At 45.4% G+C, this 24,979-nt stretch overlaps 1 protein-coding gene across 5 annotated transcripts in view; it reads right to left on the bottom strand.

Annotated features, from left to right (window-relative positions):
- Positions 1-24,979, bottom strand: part of LOC127487179 (uncharacterized) — a 274,077-nt gene that overhangs the window by 225,421 nt on the left and 23,677 nt on the right. The window contains exon 4 of one of the 5 annotated variants that reach the window (XM_089303677.1): positions 13,234-13,738. The exons of 3 other annotated variants lie outside the window; for them this stretch is intronic. The gene's annotated coding sequence lies outside the window, so the exon portion shown is untranslated. Of the gene's footprint in view, positions 1-13,233; positions 13,739-18,082; positions 19,003-24,979 lie in introns of those variants that run through there. One more of the 5 variants, XM_089303676.1, reaches the window with a different exon arrangement.

The raw sequence follows: 24,979 nt of genomic DNA, 5'->3' as shown, positions 1-24,979 counted from the left end.
ATTAATACAAAAGGAAGGCAGAGGTGATAACCTGAAAGCAGATAGGAACAATGACTGTTTTTTTTTTGTTTTTTTTTTTGTTTTTTTTTGACAGGCAGAGTGGACAGTGAGAGAGAGAGAGACAGAGAGAAAGGTCTTCCTTTTTCCGTTGGTTCACCCCTCAATGGCTGCTGTGGCCGGCACACAGCGCTGATCCAATGGCAGGAGCCAGGTGCTTCTCCTGGTCTCCCATGCAGGTACAGGGCCCAAGGACCTGGGCCATCCTCCACTGCACTCCCTGGCCACAGCAGAGAGCTGGGCTGGAAGAGGAGCAACTGGGACAGAATCTGGCGCCCCAACCGGGACTAGAACCCGGTGTGCCGGCGCCACAGGTGGAGGATTAGCCTAGTGGGCCACGGCAGCGGCCAAGAACAATGACTTCTAAACAGGTAGAAGGTGGTACCATGTCCTCTCAGAGTTCCAGGAACATTCATTCCATTTTATTCCAGCCTTCCCAATGTCACATTATTCCTATCCCCCATGAGCTTATATCATGTTTGGGTTGTCCACAGCTGATGTAATCTCAATAGCCAATGGACTGAAAGAAAGGAAACAGTGTGAATCCATCAGAAAGTGAAGAAAACACAATTGCTGAACATATTAAGAATTAGAATTGCCAAATTAAGACACCAGTAAGTATCGAAAGGAAGTTCTGGAGAGTTTTGGTTTTGCTGACTGTTAACTATGAGTAAATTTCCTTACATAAAACTTCTTAAATATGTTAAGCTTGACTTCTGAGATCATGGATTTTGAATATTCTCAGTCTGTAGTACACCAGATCTAGACACTTCGTGAGATGTCCTATAAATAAAAATTGGTAGATCAATTATTCCTTTTTTCCCTTGAAAAAAATATACTTGGGGCCAGTACTGTGGCATAGCAGGTAAAGCCACCACCTACAGTGCCAGCATCCCATATAGGCGCCGGCTCGAGTCCCAGCTGCTCCACTTCCAATCCAGCTCTCTGCTATTGCCTGGGAAAGCAGTAGAAGATGGCCCAAGTCCTTGGGCCTCTACACTCACGTGGGAGACCTGGAAAAAGCTCCTGGCTCCTGGTTTTGGATAGGCGCGGCTCTGGCCATTGCAGCCAATTGGGGAGTGATCAAGCAGATGGAAGACTCCCCCCTCCACTTCTCCTTCTCTGTCAGTGTAACTCTTTCAAATAAATAAATAAATCTTTAAAAAAATATGCAACTTGAGCTCTTAATTCTGTTTTAATTATTGTGAGATAAACACAAAGATTTCTGCAAAAGGGAAGGACAAGATAAAATGTTTGTAACACCTCTGTGTGTAATAGTACATGAGCTGTTCAAAATAATGTTTATGAGCATTTCGCAGTCAGCAAATGTAGAACTGGTTACTCTAACTCCCTAGATTGATGGGCTCCTCTTAAGAGGAAATCACTTTGAGGCTATGGATTATTTGAAGTGTTCATTCAGAACTTGATCAGGCTGTGGGCAGATATCTCAGATCAGAGTCACTTGGGACAAACACCATCAATTGTTTTTTTCTGTTGTGTTTTGCTTTGTTGTCTTGTATTTTCAACACCAGATAGTAAGTAGCTGAGAGCACACTGTGCCCTTGCCAACTCAAAAAAACAACACTTTATTTGCAAGAAATAGGGCTATTTTGCATGAGGTTCAAAATATACTTTTATACTGACCTGTATTCTTATCAGCTTCCCCCAGTAGGGGAAAAGTGTTGACCCCATAGAGGGCTTTTGGTTAATACAATAGGTACTGTGCATTAAGCACAGACCATGTGTTAGGTAATTAACTCAGTTATCCTAACCATGCCTTCACATTCTAACCATGTAAAGTAGGATTATTTCCCCTCATGATGGAGACATTGAGGCCAAAAGAAGTTAAGGAACTTGGCTAAACTCACACAGAAAATTGTGGAACTGGATTTCCTTGTATTTTGATTCCCAGGCCTATGCTCAAACTCAGGAGGACCAGTACACACGGGATCACTGGCTGGACCTTTGAAATCAGCACAGTTGCAGAACAAGACTCAGGAGATCTGCGTGTGGAGCTGGAGAGTGAGCAAAGTCCCAGAAGAAAGTCAGGTATCCACGGGGCAGCCAAGGCTTGCAGCCTGGCTGAGCCCCCTGAGGTTAGCTGGGACAGAAGGAAGCACCCAGCTCTCCCACGGAATGAGCTTCAGTGTAAAATGGAAAGCAGTACACAGGAAGGGCCAGCTTGGGAGAAGCAATGCTACACTGTTTTGAGCAGCTTTAAATCTGCTCCTTTTGCTTCTGAGTATTAGCAACAGACACTATCACCACTACCACTGCCCAGGTGGCCACCATCACTACTACCCCTGGCACCATGAAAATGCCAACACCACCAAACTCCCCTACCCTTTAGGTCAGCACCACCAACTCTTCTTTGTCTCTACTGTTCACTGGCTCTTTTTGGTGTTTTCCCATCCCTCTTCCTCAGCCACCTGCCACTAACCAACAGAAAGGAAGAGAGGCTGTTATCCCAGCATAAAAAATCATTCTGCTTCTTATTGACCACCCACTCAATCCTTCACAGGACGAAGGAACTAAACTAGGATGCTTGTGTACGCATGGATATTTTGAAACACTCGACATATGACACTGGGATCCACTTCTGGATCTGCCACCTAGGCACCATGACATTGGACAAGGTATTTAATGTCTCTGACCTTCAGGTGTCTGTCTTGAATAAGGAAAAAAATCCCTATATTTTAGGTTTGTTATGATAATAGATGTGGGGTGAGAAGGATTTGCATTGTTCTAAGTCTCCTCAATCTCATCTGAACCTAAAGGGCACTTAGTGTGGAGCACCTGGCAACCCTTTCCCTGTGGTCTAGGTGCCTTCCTGTATGCAGATACCTGGTAAAGTGGGGAATAATGGGAAGAAATAGGGTGCGAACCAAGAGAATGATACATGAGGGGGAGAAGAAAATGTGGGAAGCACTGGTAATTGTGTACAGAAAAGAAAGGAGGATTTTAGCAGGCATCACATTCATTTGTGAAAGTCTGAAACTTATTTTCCATAGATGATATTATTTTTTGCAAACTTTTATTTATTTTATTTATTTGAGAAGCAGAGACACAAAGAGAAACAGAAATTGTCCATCCCCTGGTTCACTCTCCAAATGCCCGCAACAACCAGGCTGAGCCAGGTTGAAGCCAGAAGCCAAAAATTCAATCTGTATCTCCGACACGGGTGGTAGGGACCCAATTACTTCAGCCATATCCTGCTGCCTCCCAGAGTGCACATTAGCAAGAAGCTGAAATCAGAAGCAGAGCCAGGACTTGAACCTAGGTACTTGGATGAGGGTTGCGAATGTCCTAATCTGGCTGCTTAACTGCTGCACCAAATACACACGCTCCCCCCCCCCCCCAACAGTGGGCACGAGCCTGTTTCTTGTTTTCCTGAAAATTGGTCACTGGAACTAGAAGGCTGATTAAGCCTGGGTTTTATTGACTTTAATTTCTCTTCTAGCTTGTAATTCCCTCCAGTTTTACATGATGAAAGAAATATACTTGATTTACTTACTCAAAAGTATCAGAAATTTTCTAGAGAAAAATGCTGGTTAAAAGCATCCCACCTAATATTTACCCCCACATATTTCAACACAAATGATCTACCTTTAATTTCTGCAGAAATAAAACAAGTACTAGGAGATAAACAAGACTCTGAAAAGGCACAGCACCGGAAGCAGAAGATTCCTCTCACCCTCCAATGTTCCACTTGGCTTTGCTTTGCTCTAAGTCACTATGAGAACCGGATACTTGCCAGTCCCACATGGCCTTTCCCACTCCATCACCCCCAGGGTCTTCTAATTCAGAGCAATTTAACATTCATTTTTAAGAGAAAGAATTTGAGCAGCCAGGCCTGTCTCTTTTATGGTTATCCTTTGCCCCAATTGAGAATAAATTTAGCTAACCAAAACTCAGCTTAAAAAAAACAAAACAAGTTTGTGTTGTGGTGCAGTGGAGTAAGCCACTGGTTGTTGGAATCCCAGCCTCTCTGCTTCCAATCCAGCTCCCTGCTAATGTTCCTGGGAAGGCAATGGAAGATGGCCCAAGTGCTTGGGTCCCTGACACCCATGTGGGAGTCCCAGATCGAGTTCTGGATTATTGGCTTCAGCCTGGACCAACGCTAGTCATTGCGGCCATCTGGGGAGTAAAACAACAGATGGAATAGCTTTTTCTCTGTCTTTCCCTCTATCACTCTACCTTTCTTTTTCTTTTTCTTTTCTTTTTCTTTTTTTTTTTTTTTTTTTTTGGACAGGCAGAGTGGACACTGAGAGAGAGAGACAGAGAGAAAGGTCTTCCTTTGCCATTGGTTCACCCTCCAATGGCCACCGCGGCCGGCGCACTGCGGCCGGCGCACCGCACTGATCCGATGGCAGGAGCCAGGTACTTATCCTGGTCTCCCATGGGGTGCAGGGCCCAAGGACTTGGGCCATCCTCCACTGCCTTCCCTGGCCACAGCAGAGAGCTGGCCTGGAAGAGGGTAACCGGGACAGAATCCAGCTCCCCGACCGGGACTAGAACCCGGTGTGCCGGCGCTGCAAGGCGGAGGATTAGCCTTCTACCTTTCAAAATAAATCTAAAATCAAATAGGTTTGCAAAGATATGTTATTAGCCTTCTAGAATCTTCTAGATACTAATATCGGGCTGAAAGGGTTAGTGGAAGGAGACTCCCAATTAACTGATCAATGATCATGAGCCTGATCTGATATCATCAATCTGTATCTGGAATCCTTACAGAATATAATGGAGAAATGGTGCTATGGACAAATGACTTTGTAAAATAAACAGAGCTTTGAGCAGGTGTTAAATCTGACGGGACTGAAGTCATGGAGCAGCTTAATTCTGGCCCAGAGTTTCATCAGAAGCAGAAGTCTACCTCTTGAACAGCACATAGCTCAGTGATGAACTGACCAAGGACCAACAGAAGGGAGAGTACTGCATCAGTTGGAACTGAGTTTGCCACCATTAGCCCTGCACACAGCACTCAATAGGCAGTGCAGAGGGAAGCAAGGAAGGCAGAGGGACATCCACATGTAGTATCTGCCAATCATAGCCCCTCAGGTATGGAGCTTAGGTGCCCCATTTCCCCCTGGGCCATGCCTGTAACCTGAATAGACACTGAGAAATCAAAGTGTGTGAGCAGCCTCTGGGCTCTCTCAGGTGGGTGCTGGGTGGATGGAGCCACTAGTGTTCCTGGGTTGGGCTCTGAGAACCTGAATGTCCTCGAGGTCCTCCCATCTGGCTTCCATCACTCCTTCCATTGAATCTGGCCTCTGCTCTAGTTTCACTCTAGCTTCCCAAAAATCTGTGTCCTCCTGAGTCTCACGCACTTGGATCCTGACATTGGCCATGGATGCTACATCCAGCCTCCTGCATCTGCAGCCCAGGGACAGTTCCTCAGGTGCTCTCACCCTGTCAGTGCCCTCTTTCAGTGAAGAGAGCCTTGGGTGACACAAGTCTGTGCTTCCAGCCCAAGCTCTTCACATGTCATCAGTCATTAAACTCCTCCATCCCCATTGCCTCAACTGACAACTGGGAATACTATGAACTACCACCCCAACACCTTTGGGGAGGGAGGTAAATAAAAACAAAGTGTAATGAATTAGATTGCACAGCCTTTCTCCTGTCCCAGGCTTGTCTCCTTACCAGCTCTCCAAGCAGCACTTGTAGGCATTTCTCTAGGAATGACTTTTGGGAAATCTGAGACCAGAGAGTTAGCCTAACGGGAACAATGAGCATCAGGAACCAATGTCCCTTCACAGCTGCCTCCTTTCCATCCACCAAGACCCTTGGAGGTCTTTCTCATGGTGAGCAACGGAGCTTGGAGAGCCTGGAGTAGGCCTCAACCAGAGCCTGGCCAGACCCCCAGGCAGCTACCAAAAGAAAGAAGACAGATTTCTCAAGTCTCAGAGACAGAATCTCTTCCAGGAAACAATCACAAGTGTCCAGAGTGAAAACTCGAGGACACTCCAACCCTGGTCCTATTTGATTCCAGTTGCTCCCCCCCACCCCCGGGAACTGGTGTCAATGGAACCACCTCTGAAAACAATAGCAGATTAAACACAACTATATCTACGTAGTGCACCCTATTTCACAATGCTCTTTGGCGAAACCAAATGTATATGGTTCAGACATTAGGAGAAAGTTGTTCTAAAAAAGCCAGCAAACATACTGTTCAGCGATGTAACTTAATGCCCTGTATACTGCAAACAAGTTAATAGGAATAGAATTTCCCAACAACTAAATACTTATCCTTCTCTAGGAAACAGTTTGAAAACAGGAGGAGCTTGTCATGGTCAAGTTTAGTCTTTACACAAAGAGCTCTGTTGTCCACAGAGGCAGGACACTCACTGGCAAAGGCAGCCAGAAAAAGGTCTGTTCACTATTAGAGCCTCTGCGAAGCAAATCTCGCAGGGCACAAACTGTGTAAAGGACTCACATCCACTTCCTCAGCCCAGAGAGAATTAGTGACACATGGCAGGTGCATGTCCAGCAAGTGTGGAAGCTAAAGACCTTCCATTTTAACTCTACGGGCCTCTCCATAAAATGCAGGCATGACACAAAGTACTTCCGACTCCAGCCAGTCCAACCCAGCTCCTTGTCCCTCGCAGTTTTCCTATTGTGAATGGTGGGAAGATAAAGGGTGGGAACTCCACTGAGTATATCAGAATGGGCCGGGTTTCTGCTTCTATTCATGGGTCATTGTTACCATCCTGGGTTTATGAAACCACAATCAAAATGGAGCTCTGTGGGGCAATTTTATATTTTAATAAGTCACAGATGATACTTCCACTTTGCATGGTAGCCTCTATTCCTAAGATTTCTACTATTTAAGACAATCACAATGAAAATGCAGCCAAGATGCTGGCGTGGCAGTGGTGAGTATGTAAACTAGAACAAACCTTGTGGTACAAATTATTGAAATTTAAAATAGAAAAAATGTTGACACAAGTTTTCCTATCTACAAATTTAGCTATAGTTATATCATCTAGTACTCAAGGATATAATTACATACAAAGACATTCATTTTGGTATTGGTTATAAAAGTGAAAAACTGAGAACAACCCACATACCCACCAATGGAAATTAGCGAAATAATTTATATTCCACATAAAATGGAATAGTCTGTAGCCACTAAAAATACAAATGTGTATTGACATGAAAAAGATGCCCAAGATATGTTGCTAAGAGAAAAAATGCAAATTTCAAGACACTATGCATAAGATTATCCCATTTTTGTAAAGGATAAAACATATGGTTGAATGTGTGTAGAAAGAAGATCTGGAAGGGTATTCACCAAACCATTCACAGGGATGACGTCTGGGGAACTGAACCAAGAAGGTTTTTGTTTTTTTTTTTGTTTGTTTTTTGTTTTTTTTTTGACAGGCAGAGTGGACAATAAATGAGAGAGAGAGAGACAGAGACAGAGAGAAAGGTCTTCCTTTGCCATTGGTTCACCCTCCAATGCCGTCATGGCCAGAGCACCGCACTGATCCGATGGCAGGAGCCAGGTACTTCTCCTGGTCTCCCATGGGGTGCAGGGCCCAAGCACTTGGGCCATCCTCCACTCCACTCCCTGGCCACAGCAGAGAGTTGGCCTGGAAGAGGGGCAACCGGGACAGAATCTGGCGCCCCAACCAGAACTAGAACCCGGTGTGCCGGTGCCGCAAGGCAGAGGATTAGCCTAATGAGCCGCGGCGCCGGCCAAGGAAGGCTTCTATATTCTATTATTTATATTTCTACATTTTTAGGTAGTCTTATTTACATGTATATTTTTACAATAAAAAAAATTAGAGGCAGGCAGTTAGCCTACTAGTAGATTTGTGACTGTAGCTCCTGACTCTAGTTTGCTGTTAATGTATACCCTTGGTGACAGCAGGTGATATGTCAAGTAATTGGGTCTCTGCCACCCACAAAGGGGACCTGGGTTGAGTTCCTGGCTCCTATCTTTGACCTGTCCTAGCGTTGGCCATTGTGAGCATTTGGAGAATGAACCAGCAGATGAGAACTCATGTTTTGTCACTCTCTCAAATAAGCAAATAAATAAATAAATATTTTCAAATAAAAAAATTAACAAAGACTTTTGTACTGTTTTTTTATTTGGAACTTGGTGTTTTGGATATAAGAACCTAAGCCAGTGTGTTCAAATGTGGAACTAGAAAGAACAAAAAGAATTTAAAAATCTCCAAAACATTTTCATTTGAGCCATTCTTGAGAAACAACTATTTATGAATAAGACTTGTTGGTAGCTTTCAGACTGTGCCTGGGACAGACCTGCAATCTGGTAACTGCTCAGCTGACTGTCCAAAGTCCAGCAAAGTGGCCCACTAGGGGCCTCCAGGATTTGTTTCAGGGTTGCACACTCACACATCTGATTTTGACAGCACATTGAAAGTGGATCCGCCCATCACAGTTGAACTGATGAACTGATCGCTGCAGAGGCTGCTGTAAATAGCTAGATTGACACAATGAGAATGACTTATCAATCATCAGGTGTGATAGCACATGAGGTCTGCTCTCCTTTTGAATGAATTAACGGTGTTACATATTATCAAAAGGTTGTAAGAGCCAAAGCAGAAAGTTACAAAACCTGAATGTGCAATGGCATCTGACCAGAGTGGTGGGATGCATCCCTCTGCACAGCAGTTACAGCTTCCAAAAGGCTAGGAAGCTGCCTTCCATCCTGCCAGGATACCCTATCACAAGCACATGACCAACTTCAGGCTCTTCATCTCCCTCTTTATACTCCCCTCTGAAATACTGATCACAACCAATTCTATCGCTGCTGTTTGTTTGCAATAACATTTTGCTTGTGTCTGCATGAGCTCATTCTCTGAATCACCTTGAGTCTGGTGTCTGATGTCCACAAATTCTGTAGACGGCCCTTTCCTTTCTTTGCTCTTGCAGGTAGCTAATCACATCCATTGATAAGGATTTTGCTAGCTTTCCTTTAAGAAGACATGGCAGTCAGGATAGGATACGCTATGCTGAGGCAATAAGGGAGTCAAAATCACAGTGGCTTAGCAATTCATTTCATGTTCTTGCAAATCCTGATAGAACAGGCTTGGATTCTGTTCTCTGGGGATGGGGAGGGTGTCTGGATTGGTTTCCAGCCTCTCTGAGACCGGCGCGTCACTGTACGTCCACAGGATTGCTGCAGCAGCATAGGACAAAGATGGAAGGCAGCACTGCCCCTTAAGAGCCTCAGCCAGAAGTGACACAACTGATTCCCAACTCATATACAGCTAGGAAGTGGCTAATTCATCTGCAAAGGGGCTGGAGGATCTGTTGGACCACCAGGTTAGGTGGAGAGTGAGAGCTGCACCTAAAGCAGAGAACTACACTGTGTTCAAATGTTTAAAAAACACCCTACTTTCAGCCCCTGCTAGCAGGGGATGGGGAGCATTTGATGCTGCAGATCTGCTCTCTTACCCCTTCCTAACTCTCCCTCAGTACAATGCAAGTCAACTATGAAGGGTCCAAAGGTCTGGGTGAGACTCAGGTGCAGAATAAGATGCAGTTTTGTGCCTGAGAAGCACCTCACCTAGGAATGGAGACATTACATTGTCAAAAGCAATATGGTAGTGCAGTAGGATTATACACAACACACAAGATACAAAAATGTAATGCAAGTATATGAGATATATATAAAGATACCTGACTAATCCAGAGAAAAATTAAATGGTATCTAAATCAGGTTTTATTAGAGAAATAATTCCATTATGAGGAATTTGGAATGTAAACTGAGAGAAGGCATAATTTTAACTATGCTTCAAAAGGCTCTTGTAGGGGTGGGTGTGTGGTACAGCAGTTAAGACATCTGCATCCCGGCCAGCGCCGCGGCTCACTAGGCTAATCCTCCGCCTAGCGGCGCCGCCGGCACACCGGGTTCTAGTCCCGGTCGGGGCGCCGGATTCTGTCCCGGTTGCCCCTCTTCCAGGCCAGCCCTCTGCTGTGGCCAGGGAGTGCAGTGGAGGATGGCCCAAGTGCTTGGGCCCTGCACCCCATAGGAGACCAGGAAAAGCACCTGGCTCCTGGCTCCTGCCACCGGATCAGTGCGGTGCGCCGGCTGCAGCGCGCCGGCCGCGGCGGCCATTGGAGGGTGAATCAACGGCAAAGGAAGACCTTTCTCTCTGTCTCTCTCTCTCACTGTCCACTCTGCCTGTCAAAAAAAAAAAAAAAAAAGATATGTGCATCCCATTGAAGTGCCTCTGGATTTGAGTCCCAGCTCCACTTCCCATCCAGTTTCCTGCTAATGCACACCCTGGGAAGTAGCAGCTGATGCCCCACATACTTGGGTCCCAGCCACCCACACAGGAACCTGGAATGAGTTTCTGGCTCCTGGCTCTGGCCTGGCCTGGCCCTGAATGTTGCAGGTATTGGAGAAGTGAATCAAAAGATGGAAGTCAATCTCTCTCTTTATCTCTCTCTTTCTCTCTCTCTCTCCCCCTCTGCAACTCTTTCAAATAAAAAATAAATTAAAAAAAATAAGCAGTAAGTTTAGATTTTAAATGAAAACAAAATGAATAGAATATGCCAAGAAAGAGCAAAATGGGAAAAGCCACACAACCACTTCCTTTAGGAATTGCTGGGCAGGCACTGTGAGGGATCACAGACAAGATAAATGTCATGCATTTTACTACGGAGGCAGGCAGATGATGGCTCAAGTACTTGGGTTGGGTCACTGCCATGCACATGGGAGAGCCGGACTGAGTTCAGATTCCTGGCTTTGGTCTGGCCTAGCCTAGGATATTAAGGGAAGGTGAGGATGAACCTGTAGCTGTGAGATCCCTCTCTCTCTCTCTGTCTGCCTTTCTACCTTTCAAATAATTTTTTTAAAAAATAATGGCAATCTGTTCAGGAGCAGCCTGAAAGAGAGAGCACTGGGCGCTGGTTCTTGCCCCTGTATGTGCTGCAGTATGCACCTGCACTTTTATGCCCCATCCCAGAGATTCAGACCCAGGTGTGCACAATGTGCATAAAGATATGCGTGGGGGCGGGGGTTGGAATTTGTATTTAAATACCCAGGTGATCCCAACTGTGCACAATATGTGAGTTGCAAACCACTCCAAGAGAAGAGAATCTGATCAACTCCTGCTACTGATCCACATTGCTTCTGGGAAAATCACTGATCAACGTTGCAGAAGTCCAGGTGGAAAAAGGCCCTGAGTCCTTGGAATAATGGCCATGGCAGCTGTGAATTTAAATGTGCAGTGGAATTTCAATAGCCCACTCCTTCCCACTCTTAGCCTCTCCTGTATTCCACTCACCTGTCAAGTATGTATGGAGCACCTGCAGTGTGCCAGGCCCTGAGCTAGGCCCTGGGGAGACAGCAGAGATGGGAACAGACCCAGCCCTGCCCTGTGGACTCACAATAAGCAGAAATGCAAAACAGCCATCCAAAAATGTGTGTGGACATGGACCAGGAGACACACGGGGCAGTGTAAGGGTGTGTGACAGTGGCGTGCTTCCACAGTGATGATCAAGAAATCCACCCTGGGGGCTGATTCTGTGGCACAGTGGGCCATGCCTCCACCTGTGGCGCCAGCATTCCATATGGGCGCCCATTCGTGTTCCAGCTGCTCCACTTCTGATCCAGCTCTCTACTGTGACCTGGGAAAGTAGTGGAAGATGGCCCAAGTGCTTGGGCCCCTGTACCTGCATGGGAGACTCGGGAAGAAGCTGCTGGCTCCTGACTTTGGATTGGTGCAGCTTCAGCTATTGCAGCCATTTGGGGAGTGAACCAGCAGATGGAAGACCTTTCTCTCTGTCTCTGTCTCTCTATCTGTGTGTGTGTATGTGTTCGTGTGTGTGTCTGTAACTCTACCTCTCAAATAAATAAATTTTTTTTTAAATAAGATAAAAAAGAAAGCCTCCCTGAGGGGCTGGTGCTGTAACATAGCTGGTAAAGATGCTGCCTGAGGCACCAGCAACCCATAGGGGCACTTGTTAGTGTTCCAGGTGCTCCACTTCTGATCTAGCTCCCTGCTAATGTGCCTAGGACAGCAGTGGGAGATGGCTCAAGTGTCTGGGCCCCTGCCAACCACATGGGAGCTCAGGCCCAGCTGTGGCAGCCATTAGAGGAGGGAACCAGCAGATGGAAAAATCTCACAGTCTCTCCCTCTGTATCTGAAACTCTGTCTTTCAAATAAAATAATAAATCTATAAAGAAAAGGAAAAAAGAAAAGAAATCCACCCTGGAGGAGACCTAAAGGTCAGTAGGAGTCGGCGAGGTCAACAGTGTGCTTTAGGTGGAGCACATTGGCATACTTCCAACAAAATGCTTGATCAGCTTTGTCCCTAAGAGGGGACGTGCGCCCCTGTCTCTGTCGGGATCCCTCATGGACACGGCCCCCAGGACAACAAAGCAGAGCCAAGACGCCCATAAAAGACCCTTCGAGCCTCCCCTCATTTTAGCCATGCAGCAATCAGATAGGAAGTTCTGCCTGCTCCCCTGTTTCATTCATTATTCATTCAGCCGTTCCTTAAAAGACCTCTGTCTCAGGCACTGTGCCAAGCACCGAGAGAACCAAGTTTCATCAGCCAGAACCCCTGGGCTTCAGAAATTCAGCTAACCTGACCAGTGCACTTATCACATGTCAGGTCCTGTGCTGTGTGCAGCCCTCATTTCACATGTCAGGAAACGCAGACTGCAAAAGGTGACATAGCTAAGAGCGACACACACGCCAAGCGGCAGAGCCAGGACTTGTGGCCAAGTGGATGTTACTCAAGATTTCTTTTTGTTTTTCTGGTCGTTAACTATTTTTTTCATTTAAAAACATTTTTCAACTGCAATTTGTAAAAGTTAATCTGCTAGAAGTTGAGAGTGGTTCCCAAGGCTGGAGAGCACAGCAGGGAGAAAGGATGGGGAAAGTGATTGACAGGTTCTAAGTTGTAGAGAATGACAATGTACTGCATAGTGCTCATTAAACATGGCCAGAAAAAAATGTTTTATCATATAGAAATGACAAGGGCTTAGGGAAATAGAAATGTCTACCCTGATTTGGACATTACACAGTATATACATGTATCCAAACATAGCATGGTACCTCACAAATATGTACAGTTTTATGCATCAGCTGGAAAAAACCACAATTAAGATCGGAGAAGATAGCAGCAAGTATTTCGGTTGCCTCTTTTTTAAAGATTTATTTATTTTATTTGAAAGGCAGAGTTACAGAGAGGCAGAGAGAGAAAGGGAAAGAGAGAGAGAATGTCTTCCATCCGCTGGTTCATTCCCCATTTGGCTGTAACGGTTGGAGCTGCGCCGATCCGAGCTAGGAGCTTCTTCCCACGTGGGTGCAGGGTGCCAAGAACTTGGGCCATCTTCTACTGCTTTCCCAGGCCATAGCAGAGAGCTATATCAGAAGTGAAGCAGCCAGGTCTTGAACTGGCACCCATGTGGGATGCCAGCACTGCAGGTGGTGGCTTTACGTGTTATGCCAGAGCACTGGTCCCTGGGCTGCCTCTTAAGATGGCAAAGATGCCCACATGTCACATCGAAATGTCTGGGTTCTATTTCAGGATCCAGTTCCTGCCTCCAGCTTCCTGCTAATGCAGACCCTGGGAGGAAATGGTGATGGCTCAAGTAATTGAGTTCCTGGCACCCACAAGTGAGAAATGGATTGCATTCTCAGCTCCCACATTCAGTCCAGCCTAGCCCAGTCCAAGCCACTGCAGGCATCTGGGAAACAAAACAGCAAATGGGAGTATATGTATCTATCAATCCATACATACATACATATATACACCTATCCATCCATCTATCCATCTACCTCTGCCTCTCTCATATTAATTGGTTAATTTTTAAAAATAACAGGCCGGCGCCGTGGCTCAATATGCTAATCCTCCACCTTGTGGCGCTGGCACACCGGGTTCTAGTCCCGGTCAGGGCGCCGGATTCTGTCCCGGTTGCCCCTCTTCCAGGCCAGCTCTCTGCTATGGCCAGGGAGTGCAGTGGAGGATGGCCCAAGTGCTTGGGCCCTGCACCCCATGGGAGACCAGGAAAAGCACCTGGCTCCTGGCTCCTGCCATCGGATCAGCGCGGTGCGCCGGCTGCAGCGGCGGCCATTGGAGGGTGAACCAACGGCAAAAGGAGGACCTTTCTCTCTGTCTCTCTCTCTCTCACTGTCCACTCTGCCAGAAAAAAAAAAAAAAAAAAAAAAAAAACAGAGACACAGACTATGCTGTGTGTTTTGACTATTCACATAAGTTGTTTCATTCTCTTGTGTGCTGCTCTGTAGCTTTTCCTCCTACAGCACACTTTTTGAGTGAACATGCCGATACAGATTGGATTTGTTCGCTTGGACTGCTGGCTGGTATTCTGTCCCACACCACAGCCAATGCACGTGACCTTACTGATGGACACAGGGTTATTCCACCTTTCTACCATTAGGAACGCTGCTGCTCTGGGCACCCATGTATGGGCAGCCTGGCACACAGCAAGAATTTCCCCAGAAGCTAAACTTAATCTCCATTTGATTGGTTTCCTAACTGAGATATCAAGGCAGGTTGGCAGGTGCCTTAGAGTGAGCCCTAGCCAAAAACCCCTGCTAGCTGGAGTGATCCTTTGAAAAGCAAAGGGGGAAATTTGCTACACAAATCAACACAAATGATCCATAACCTGGTTGTTGGTTCCAAAGTGTCCCTTGCAGAACCTAGAACATCATTCCCAGCATGGGCTGTCCAGAGAATCACCCACAGAGCTTGAGCACCACCAGAGATGCATGGCAGGAAAATGCAGCCCTGATAAGCATGCCCCGAGTTCACACCTATGTTGGGACAGGCAAGACCACGCCTCTTCCTTCTTAGGACATTTCCCCAATCTCCACCCGTACCACACTCCACAAAAAGGGAGACTGTGTTGGTTTCCCTGGACGCATGCTGACCCTGAAAGGACACACAAGAGCTCCCTGCTGCCATTCATCAGGGTTGGGTGCTGAGAAGAAAAAGTCAGTCAAGAAAACTAGGGCAACGGAGAGTGTCACTCCTGCTTCTCCATCCTTCCATCTATCTAAACAACTCATTTTTTTATTTTTTTTTTATTTTTTGCTAGGCAGAGTTACACAGTGAGAGAGAGAGAGTTATAGTGGGAGAGAGACAGAGAGAAAGGTCTTCTTTCCACTGCTTCACTCCCCTAATGGCCGCTACGGCAGGCGCTGAGCCGATCCGAAGCCAGGTGCCAGGTGCTTCCTCCTGGTCTCCCATGGGGTGCAGGGCCCAAGCACTTGGGCCATCCTCCACTGCCCTCCTGGGCCACAGCAGAGAGCTGGACTGGAAGAGGAGTAACCGGGACTAGTACCTGGCGCCCCAACCAGGACTAGAACCCGGGGTGCTGGCGCCGCAGGCAGAGGATTAGCCAAGTGAGCCACGGCACTGGCCTGAACAACTCATTTTTAACAATCATGATGTTACCCTCCACGCAATGTCCAGGCCATGTGGCATTTTCAGGTACAAAGAACTGTGACCTTTGTTAGCCTATGTGGAACTCACAACCACAGATAGAAGCTGTGGAAACCAGGTGAGTCTACGCCCATCTCACAAATAAATGAATAGGGTTGCCAGGTTTAGGTGGCTCAGGTTACAGTCTCTAGAGTTTGGAATTTTATAAATCAGTAAAAAATATGTATCCTAAGTATGTATGTATGAAATATATGAAAGTTGTATAACTTAAATAAAATTCAAAAAAGAAAAATGTATACTAGTGAGGCACTTATAAGAGGTCTTCAAAAAGTTCATGGAAAAGGTGTATTATGAAAAAACTATTTATGGATCTCAAAAATTTTGCACCAAAATAGACTCTTTTCATTGTATTTCCATGAACTTTTTGAATTACCCTTATATTATATCTACTAGCATTTTTTCAATACCACTTACTAGCACTATTATTTCAAAAAGAAGAGTTTAACAACAAGAAAAAGAAATTTTAACCACAAAAAAAGAATTAAGAAGGGCTTTAAAACAGAATAAATTTAGCCTTAGAGACCACATCCTGCCTTAATCCATTGTTCTTATTTTTCTACCTCTCAATGCAGATGGCAAAAACTGCCTTGTAGGTAAGCACAGTCCAAGGACTGGGAACTGTTAAGCTGGAGCACAGAATTTTAGAATTACAAAATACCTTATAAATAACCACGTTCAACCATCCCTGTGAGGCTGAGTCCCTGTGTAACATACATGACTGGACGTGTGTCCAGTGAGTTGTAAGGATGACACCTTGAGGAGGCCATTCTGACGCGTGGGCATCTTGACATGCAAAGTATAAAGTTCTAATTGACGCTTTCTGGTAACAACAGAAAACACCAACTGCTCTAAAATACAAAAAAAAAAAAAAGATCCAGCACTGTCTACAGTGCCATCCTATCCCAGTCTTGAAGCTAATCAAGGGACAAGCGAAGGGTGGGTGGGTCCCACAGATGGACCCTGGGGCAGCAAAAGAAGGTTAGAGAAGGGACTGAGAATGGGTCAACAGCATCTGTTTACCAATTAGGAAAAAAAGAGGAAAATGCCTAACAGTAGAAATGAAACCATGCCCTGTGTCCTGCTGTGGCTCAAGAAGTCCTGGGTCTATCATCAGAATGAGCTCCTCAACCCACTACACCAAAATTTCCACAGCATCCAAACAGCCATGTCAGAATGGCAGGATGTGGTGTGATTACTCCCCTAGGACAACCATCTGGAAAGGCTAAGACATTTGCAACTTTTAGCAAATGCATTGAAATGCATTTCTCCACATTTTCTGCCAAGGATCCTGGGCCTTACCTTTAGAGCTTCCTACAAAGAACCTAATTCCTCTTCCTTGTGATGGTGCTTGCAAGCAGCCTCGCCTTCCCCCAGATCACATCTTTATGCCAGCGCCCCCAGTTCCTCCAAGGCTCCCCATGTGACGAGGCTGCACATTCCCTCCCAGCCCTGGACACCATCCTCTGAGTTTTAACTTGTTCATGCCGTGTTCACGTGTGGCTCCAGGACAGAACTCAGTTCTCCAGGCATGAGCTGCCCGGTGCATCCATCTCCTCTCCCTTCTATCTGGCATCCTCTCATCACATATCCCAAGAGCATGCTGGGTGTTTTGTCAACCATGTCACATCGCTGATGTTGCATCTATGTTGTCAGCACGTGAACCACAACCGGGCTCTCCCAAGCTGCAGGTGGGGGGCTTTGCACCATCCCTCACAGCCAGGAGGCTAGCAGGGACCTTCCTAATGTGAGAAAGAGATGTGAGCACATGTAGAAGGAGTCACAGGTGTGGCTGGAGACATGGCTGGAAACACTCTCCTTTCCTCTGCCCCAGAGAGCTGCTCAAACATCCCATCCTCCAAGTATAAACAGCTCACCCTCAACTGAGGCCTGCATTTGAGTTACTCTTGCTGGCAGCCATCATCCCCAGGCCCAGTTCTTGCCATTCTCCAGGAACTGGGCAATCCTCCCACCCACCACCTCCCACCTCCCACTTTGCCCTTGAGGGTTCCCTACCTGGGGACAAGAAACAGGTGTCTCAATTGCTCCCTGAGAACACTTAGAGAGATTTGACATAAAGATATCCAATGCGTGGATAAGCAGCAAAAATTAAGAGAAGCTTTCAAGGGCAATGGAATCAGTAGGAGAAAGATCATTCACACTTTTGATTGACTTTCCCACAGCATGAAAATGTCTCCTCTGCTATGAAAGAAAGTTTCGCTGCATCTGCCTGGCCCACTTCCCTCACTGCAGCTCCCTTGGAAATATTTCACAAGGTGGGTGAGGCAGATCCCATGATACCTAACTAGGAAATGCTCACCGACACGCTTTAAACAATGAATTCCCATAGCAGACCTGTTCATGGTGAATAAATCCTGATCACGCTGTTGACTGTAGCATGAACACACACGTGTGTGTATGCACGTGCACACACACACACAATCAACTGGAAAGTCCTATGAGTACAGATGCTCTCTGGAACTTGGGCTTTCAGAGGTCCCCCATTATCTTAACAATCACAGAAGGATAGTGACTCACCGGATACCTCATTAAGAACAATATACCTTTTATGAGGTTTCACAAAGGATGCAGTTCATTCATTGTCAAATTGAATTTTACCTCCTTAACCATTCTTCTCCCCCTCCCCATTAATTCTGGGTTGTGCCGGAAGGCAGCCTGCCTACTTCTCTTTAGCACTGCTAATGTTTATAAAGATGGTGGGGGTCTTGCCGAGGCAAGTGTCTTTCAGCACAGGGACTCTCCTGCTGCAATGCAAGGCAGCTCAGGCATTCAGAGTTCATTACCATTCGTGGGACTTTTGCCAGTGAAGGATTTGCACAGGGAGATGGACGCTGCCAGGACACACATTGTTTTCCTCTCATTAGATGGCCATTTTCAAGAATATTCAAAACACAACACAAATTAGGCGTGTCACAAGGCTGCAGAACGCTGTGAAAAATGTCAAGTTGGCTGCGGCTGAGGAATTCGTGGCACGGCAAACCCCTTCCCCGAGCGGGAGCGGCAGAAGCTGGAGTTCCGAAGCTCCGGAAGGGTTTCCGCGTGGTTACACAAGCTTGGGAAGGACCTTGCCTATAAGCCCTCGGCCTGAGGGAAACCAGATGGCCACAAGCAGTTCTCCATTTTCAGCCTCAGCAGACAGGAGAGGAGAGAGAAGGGTCAAGAAGCCTGTTCCTGGCCAGTCTCAAGAGCTGGGAACAGCTGCAGGTGCCGGGACTGGCTGAGCCGGGCAGGGAATACTCTCCCAGGAAGCTCGGGCAGGGCTCTGGTGGTCCTTCAGGCACCCGGGAGGAAAATGCTGCAGCTGCTGAATTCTTGAGGTCCACTGCAGGTGGTCCAGGTGTGGGATGCGGCTCTCTGCGGGAACAGCGTGCTGTCTTCAGGAGCACAAGTCAGCGCCCAAGGACAGGTGCAGGTGAGTGGGCAGCATGAGGTTATAACCCTTCACTTCCTCTTTGGGAAGCTGCTGTGCTGTTCCAGGTAGGCAGGTGAGAGAGACAGAGACGGAGAGAAAGGACATCGGCACAACTAATGCTAGCAAAGGCTGGCTGAAGTGGTCAAGTCTCAAAGCACTGAACCTGAGTTTGCCACTCCTACCACTCCCCCAACATCTGTGACTGACCATAACATGTATGCACACATGTGAATGCGTGCACTCACATAGAAACTGCGTAAGGGAAACATCCACTGTATTCTTTTGATCTTTGGAAGGACAGCCTAGGACAGAAAGGGAAGCCTAGGATAGAAATCAGTTCAGCATGAGGATCCTTAGCCACCTCTGCCCATTCATTTAAGGCTGGCTTTGGGCAGGTACCACAGGTGTGCACACCTTTTTATGATAAACAACATCATTAGTGCACCATGGCAACAACAGTGAACACTCCTTAGGTTTCTGGATGCTGATAAAGTATGTCACAGGTCAGAAACCCCCAATCACCTACAACTCTCAGTCCTAGATTCTTGACCTGCTAACAACCAATTTAGCCTCTTATATCTGGGGATCCAAGAAAGCTGGCAGGGAAGAGCACCATGGCTCATAACCCCTTTCTCAAGTAAATAATGCATTTACATACAAAAAGAATACGATGGCATCTTATCCAGCAGCATTCTACCAAGCCATGCAATTTTACCATTGACCTAGATAACCTGAATTCTTGGAAAATTCCAGAAGGACTAATACCAGATAATACAAAAACACATTCAAGTTATCCTAACAGATAGATATCTTTAAATAAGAATATATTCATCATTCTTTAACATTAATAAAATAAGAGTTGGAATTCCCATCTTTCTCTACACATGGTTAAAAGTTGATACAAATATACAAAATGCATTGACTTCAGTAAAAGGCAACTGGAAACCACAATAAGGAAGGCTCTGTCTTCTGATTGTACCTGCACAGGCAAAGCAAAAACAGTCTTTGAATAGTTGAATAACTCACTTCTGAGACCATGAAGCTATGAATCTCCCTATGAGTCTAGCTTAGAATCAAGACAGGTTCTAGAAGTAATAATTCAAATATTCAAAAATAGAAATTAATGCATGAACTCCCCATGAATATTTTTCATAACATTCAGCATTTTAACCAGTAGCTGTCAGTCAACATCTACTCAAGGCAGAGTCTAAAATTTGAAATTGTCAGTGCTCAGAGCTGGCTGAAGGCTTCTCAGAGAAAGAAGATTCCCCACTCATCAATTCTCCCTTCCCCAGCCAGGCCACTTAGTTGAATCCTCTGGATACATCACAGCCCAAGTAACTCTCCAAAGAAGAACATGCCAAAGCTTGGAAAGAGAAAGTCTTTCACACCTGTTAGCCCGGCGAGTACCACTCACCCTTGAGTGTTAGTAAAGGAAGAAGCCAAAAATGGCTCCTACAGGGGACGTTCCCCAGAGAGGGCGAGGCTGTGTTTGCAGGTAGCCATCTTAACTTCCCCTGGCCTATAGCAGCCACATTCAAATCACAGCTATCCATCCAGCTGCAAACAGAGGCGCCCATGTGCAAACTGCTCCTAAACTATAGTTCTCTACTAAACTATAGTTCACTTCTTTTCCCAGGGCAGCACTAAACCATACTTCCTTCAGTCCCAACAACTGTGGCCATTTGGAAATGAATCACCAATGGGAATGTGCACACTCTCACCCTCTCTCAATCTCTCTCTTTTCTGCCTCTAAAATTCAAAACAATAAAAATTAAAAACTTTGTGAAAATAGAATTTAAATGTAAACTTCTGATGCAAAAACATTTTGAAATCCACACAAGGTCTTTTCATAATATGCATTTTCATGAACTTTTTTGAAGACCCTCTCATATGCATGGACTTCACATTTTTTGCATCAAAATAAATGTACATTTTATTCCATTTTCCGTGAACTTTTTGAAAAATGCCCATATTTTAAATCATCCAAAGGAAATACAAATGAATTCACAATCTTTCCATCAGTCGATGTGTTTTGACAGTAGTAATAGAGGCAGCCTCTAAAAGCCAACAACAACTAAAGACGGCATCAATCATATGAAAGAAACAGGCTGCTCTCAGCGTCACATCATCCATAAGCAGCTGGGGCTGGGGCTGCGGCTGGGGCTGAAAATCACCTCCCAACTTAGACTCTGTGGTTTCACCGAGACAGATGTGACCTCTGAACTCACAAAGCCCTGTGGACCAAGTAAACTCTGATCCCTTACGGTTGCTGGAAGCAAAGTACACAGCTGACCTAGTGAGCCCTGACTATCCTTGGAACACAAATATCTGAGATTCCACCTGCATCAGACCACGATTTTTGGCCAGTGATGACTTCTCTCTCCAGACCCCAGCAGCAGCAAGAGAAGGAAGAAGGTGTAATGATGACAGTGGCAATGTCCTAGGCCCTTCCTCCCACAGCCGAACCACATAGTGTCCAAGGAGTAGCAAGCTGATACCCTCCAGGCCTGAGCCCTAAGTGCCTGTTCATCGGCTCAGTTTAGATTGTCTAGGAGCATGAGGGCAGTATTTGGAAACTGTAGCTCTCGGCACCCTGAAGAGTTAACTAAACATCTCTGTTCTCATATAAACTTTTGGTTAGATAAAAGTGAGGTGCTTGAGGCAGGAAAACATTGACTTTATTTTTCTGGTTTGTTAGATGTGGTTCAAGAGAACGTCTCTTTTGACTCTTTTAGCAGCCCCTCCTCACTCCACCCCTGTTTTAGCTTTCTTTTTGGCCTCTGCAGAAAACCAGGAGTGAGCCAGAGCATAGCATGGAGCCTGGGATATGCAAAGTGTTCCTTTCATCCCCACAAGTATGTATTACGCACCGCCATGTACACAGCAATATAAGCCGTTTTGAGGCTGCAACACGGTCCCACCTCAAAGGAGGGCCCACTCATTTGGATAAAACAAAGGTACATATTCTGTTGGATTCAGCAGAAAGTCAGAAACCATGTGCTGCACAAAATAATGAATGATTGAGCCTCAATAAGGAAAGGTGCCCTGCCTTTTCCAAAATTCAAGAGCATATCAATTGTGCACAATTGTTGGACTGTTTCTTTTAACATGATATGTAGATTGATTACATCAGGGTGATGGCTAGATTCTCTTACACAACCAAGAGCTGAATTTTTACCCAGCCTAATCTTGATTTTCAATAAATAAATAAACCAATAAATTCACTTGGAAGCATAGAGTACCAGATAAGCAAGATGTCTTCCTAAGTCAGCATTTCCCAGTGAGTGTTCCAAGAACACGCATCTCAAGGTGTTCTGTAAGGAAAATTCAAGTGGCTCACTAAGTTTGGGAAACTGTGCTTATTTTCTTTCCCTCTCAGAGCTTCACAAAGCAAATAGGCAGGTTCAAATCTCTGCAAAGAGCCACAGCAAAGAACTCTTTCAATTCTTCAACTCAGCTTTCCCCAAATCAACTTAACCACAGAAAACCTCTGTGCACATGCAACTTATTAACACTTCTTTAAAGCACATTGCACAAAGCTGACTCTGGTAAAACTCCCCTCAGCCCATGATGCTGGAGTCCTTCTGGCTTAGAGGTGCCCACAGAGGTGGCTGCGGATAAGGGGAGACTCAGCAGGGCTCTTACAAAAAGTGAAGAGGGACAGTAGGACGAGCCAGAAACCAAACACAAGTTTTCAGGGCAACTTGCTGGATACATGCAAACAGCACCAGAGGGTACCTGACGAAACCTGATGCTCAATGCTTTAAGGTTGGTCCTTTTCAAAAAACGTGTCTGAGAGGCAGAGACAGACAGACAGAGAGTTCCCATCCACTGGTTCACTCCTCAAACACCCCACAGTAGTCACAGTTGGGCCAGGCCAACGCCAGGAGCCAGAACTCAATGCAGGTCTCCCATGTATGTGACAAGAACCTAACTGAGCCATCGTGGCCGCTTCCCAGGATCTACACTGGCAGGAAGCTGAAGTCCGGAGTCAGCCAGGAATCAAACCCAGACCTTTAACTGACATTTGAGCCACTAGGCTGGATAAACATTTGCTCCCTGTCCCAGATTTTGACCTTTAGGGTGTTCCTCTCTCTCAGTTCCCCAGTCCTACTCTCACCATTGATATGTGGTTCGCAAACTTTGTAATCCCAAGACAGAAGTCACAGCAGTTGGAAATGAAAATAAATTTTAAATAAACCAGCTCATGATGACTGAACATGAGGCAATGCTGTGGGTAGGGGATTTTGGAGCCTTGAGCTGGGAGTCCTGTCCTGGCTGTAGTGACTTCATGTGTGGGGAAGCTGAACTGACATACAGGAGGTGCCACTCTGTGCCAGCAACTAAGCACTATGCAGAAATTCTCCTATCCACACAACAGCCCAACAGGTTGTAACTTAGCCCACAGAAATCTGAAGACCCTGCAGCTTTGAGTGCTGCAACCCTCCTAAGCCCCACCCCAACCACCCACTAGTTAGAAGAGTGGAAATTCAAGCCTATGTCTGTTCAACTCTAAAATCTTTTAACCACCAGAGTTCTGTCCCATCCCTCCCCTAATATCCTCCAGGGTTTACTTTAACATGAAGGAAAGTTTTGCAGATTTTCACTGGTAATGGTGCATGAGAACAATATTTTTAATTACTCCATTAGAAAATTTGATAAAATGATGATCAAAAACACCAAAAAAGGAAAAATCACTTACATATCATTAATGTTCAGCTTTCCCTATTTTGTAAATTGTAAATACATGTAAAAAAAATCAAGTGTTTGAAACTTCTATTGTATTTCAAGACTCTGAAAACCACTAGCTGATTTTTAGACAACTGTTGAATCAATAAAATATCCTTACTTGAATGAAATTCATTTGAAATCTCACCGAGTATTCCAATATCTTTTATAAGACAACCAAATCATGGTCCCATGCATGAAATCCATCTCCCCTCAAATATATTATGCTATAAAATTAAACAGGGAAAACTGGGGGCAAATTCAACATGGAGAATCCACGAAGTATAGACACCGGCTCCCCAGTCTGGTCAGACTGCTCACAGACCATGTGGAACCACAACCCAACCACCTCCCAAATGTGCTTGTCCTTCCTCTACTGCTCATCATTTCTTGCAGCCAAAGGGCCCCCCTGCAAGTTAAATGTATTGTACCCAGTAAGACACATTGACCCTGAGGCCTGTCTCTCTGTAGAGCAAGAAAAATCTTATTCAGAGATGCCCATTTTCAGTATGAGGGATTTTACTGAATTGTATTTTACTCAAATTTTTTGATGACTAATTTGGATTAATTGCTAATTTCTTTGAGTGTGTTCATATGTGTATTAATGTGTATGGATTTACACGGCTGTGACAGCTCTTTACAATTTGGGGGTTCCTCCCTGATCGCACAAATTCATTCTTGAAATGACTTTGACTATGTCATTTTCATGCCCTGAAATACAAACACACCAGACCTTTTGACTTTAATACCCTTCATCCATTTTAAACATCCTCCACCATGTCTTGTTCCCCACCCTCCACATCTGTGTGTCTTCTGTCCTATTTCCTGTTCTTTTCTTAAGCATAGAAGATTTTTAAAGGGGCCTCTAACTAGCTCTGTTCTTTTGATGGCATTATTTTCTGCACTTCATCCCTGCCTAATAAAGAACAGAGGCAATATTTGGTTTTGCCCTCTCTTGTTCCTCTCTGCCTTCTGCAAGCAGCGTCTTATGAACGGCTTTTGCTGGTTTGACCTTAATCTCCCAAGTCTTTTCACTGCAACCTATGCTGCTTGGAAATCTGCCCCAGTTTCCTTTATTTTATTATTACTATTTTTTGCTGAATTCATATTTTTACTTCATCTTTTTCTTACATGAACTTATTTTCTTCCTGCACTTTCAGTTTTTATGGAACCCAAAGAAAATATTTTATTGTGTTCAACTATGTTATTTTTCTCTTTTAAAAAAAAATCCAAATATTCAGAACTCCCTCGCTCGTTATGCTCCCAGGATCTGCTCTGTACATTTTCTTCAACTTTATGTAA

This window comes from Oryctolagus cuniculus, chromosome 9 (genome assembly GCF_051225735.1).
Source record: "Oryctolagus cuniculus isolate XC-2025 breed Fujian yellow rabbit chromosome 9, ASM5122573v1, whole genome shotgun sequence".
Classification (NCBI taxonomy): Eukaryota; Metazoa; Chordata; class Mammalia; order Lagomorpha; family Leporidae; genus Oryctolagus; species Oryctolagus cuniculus.
Note: the sequence above shows the minus strand (reverse complement) of the source record. Positions and strands in the feature narration are given on the sequence as shown.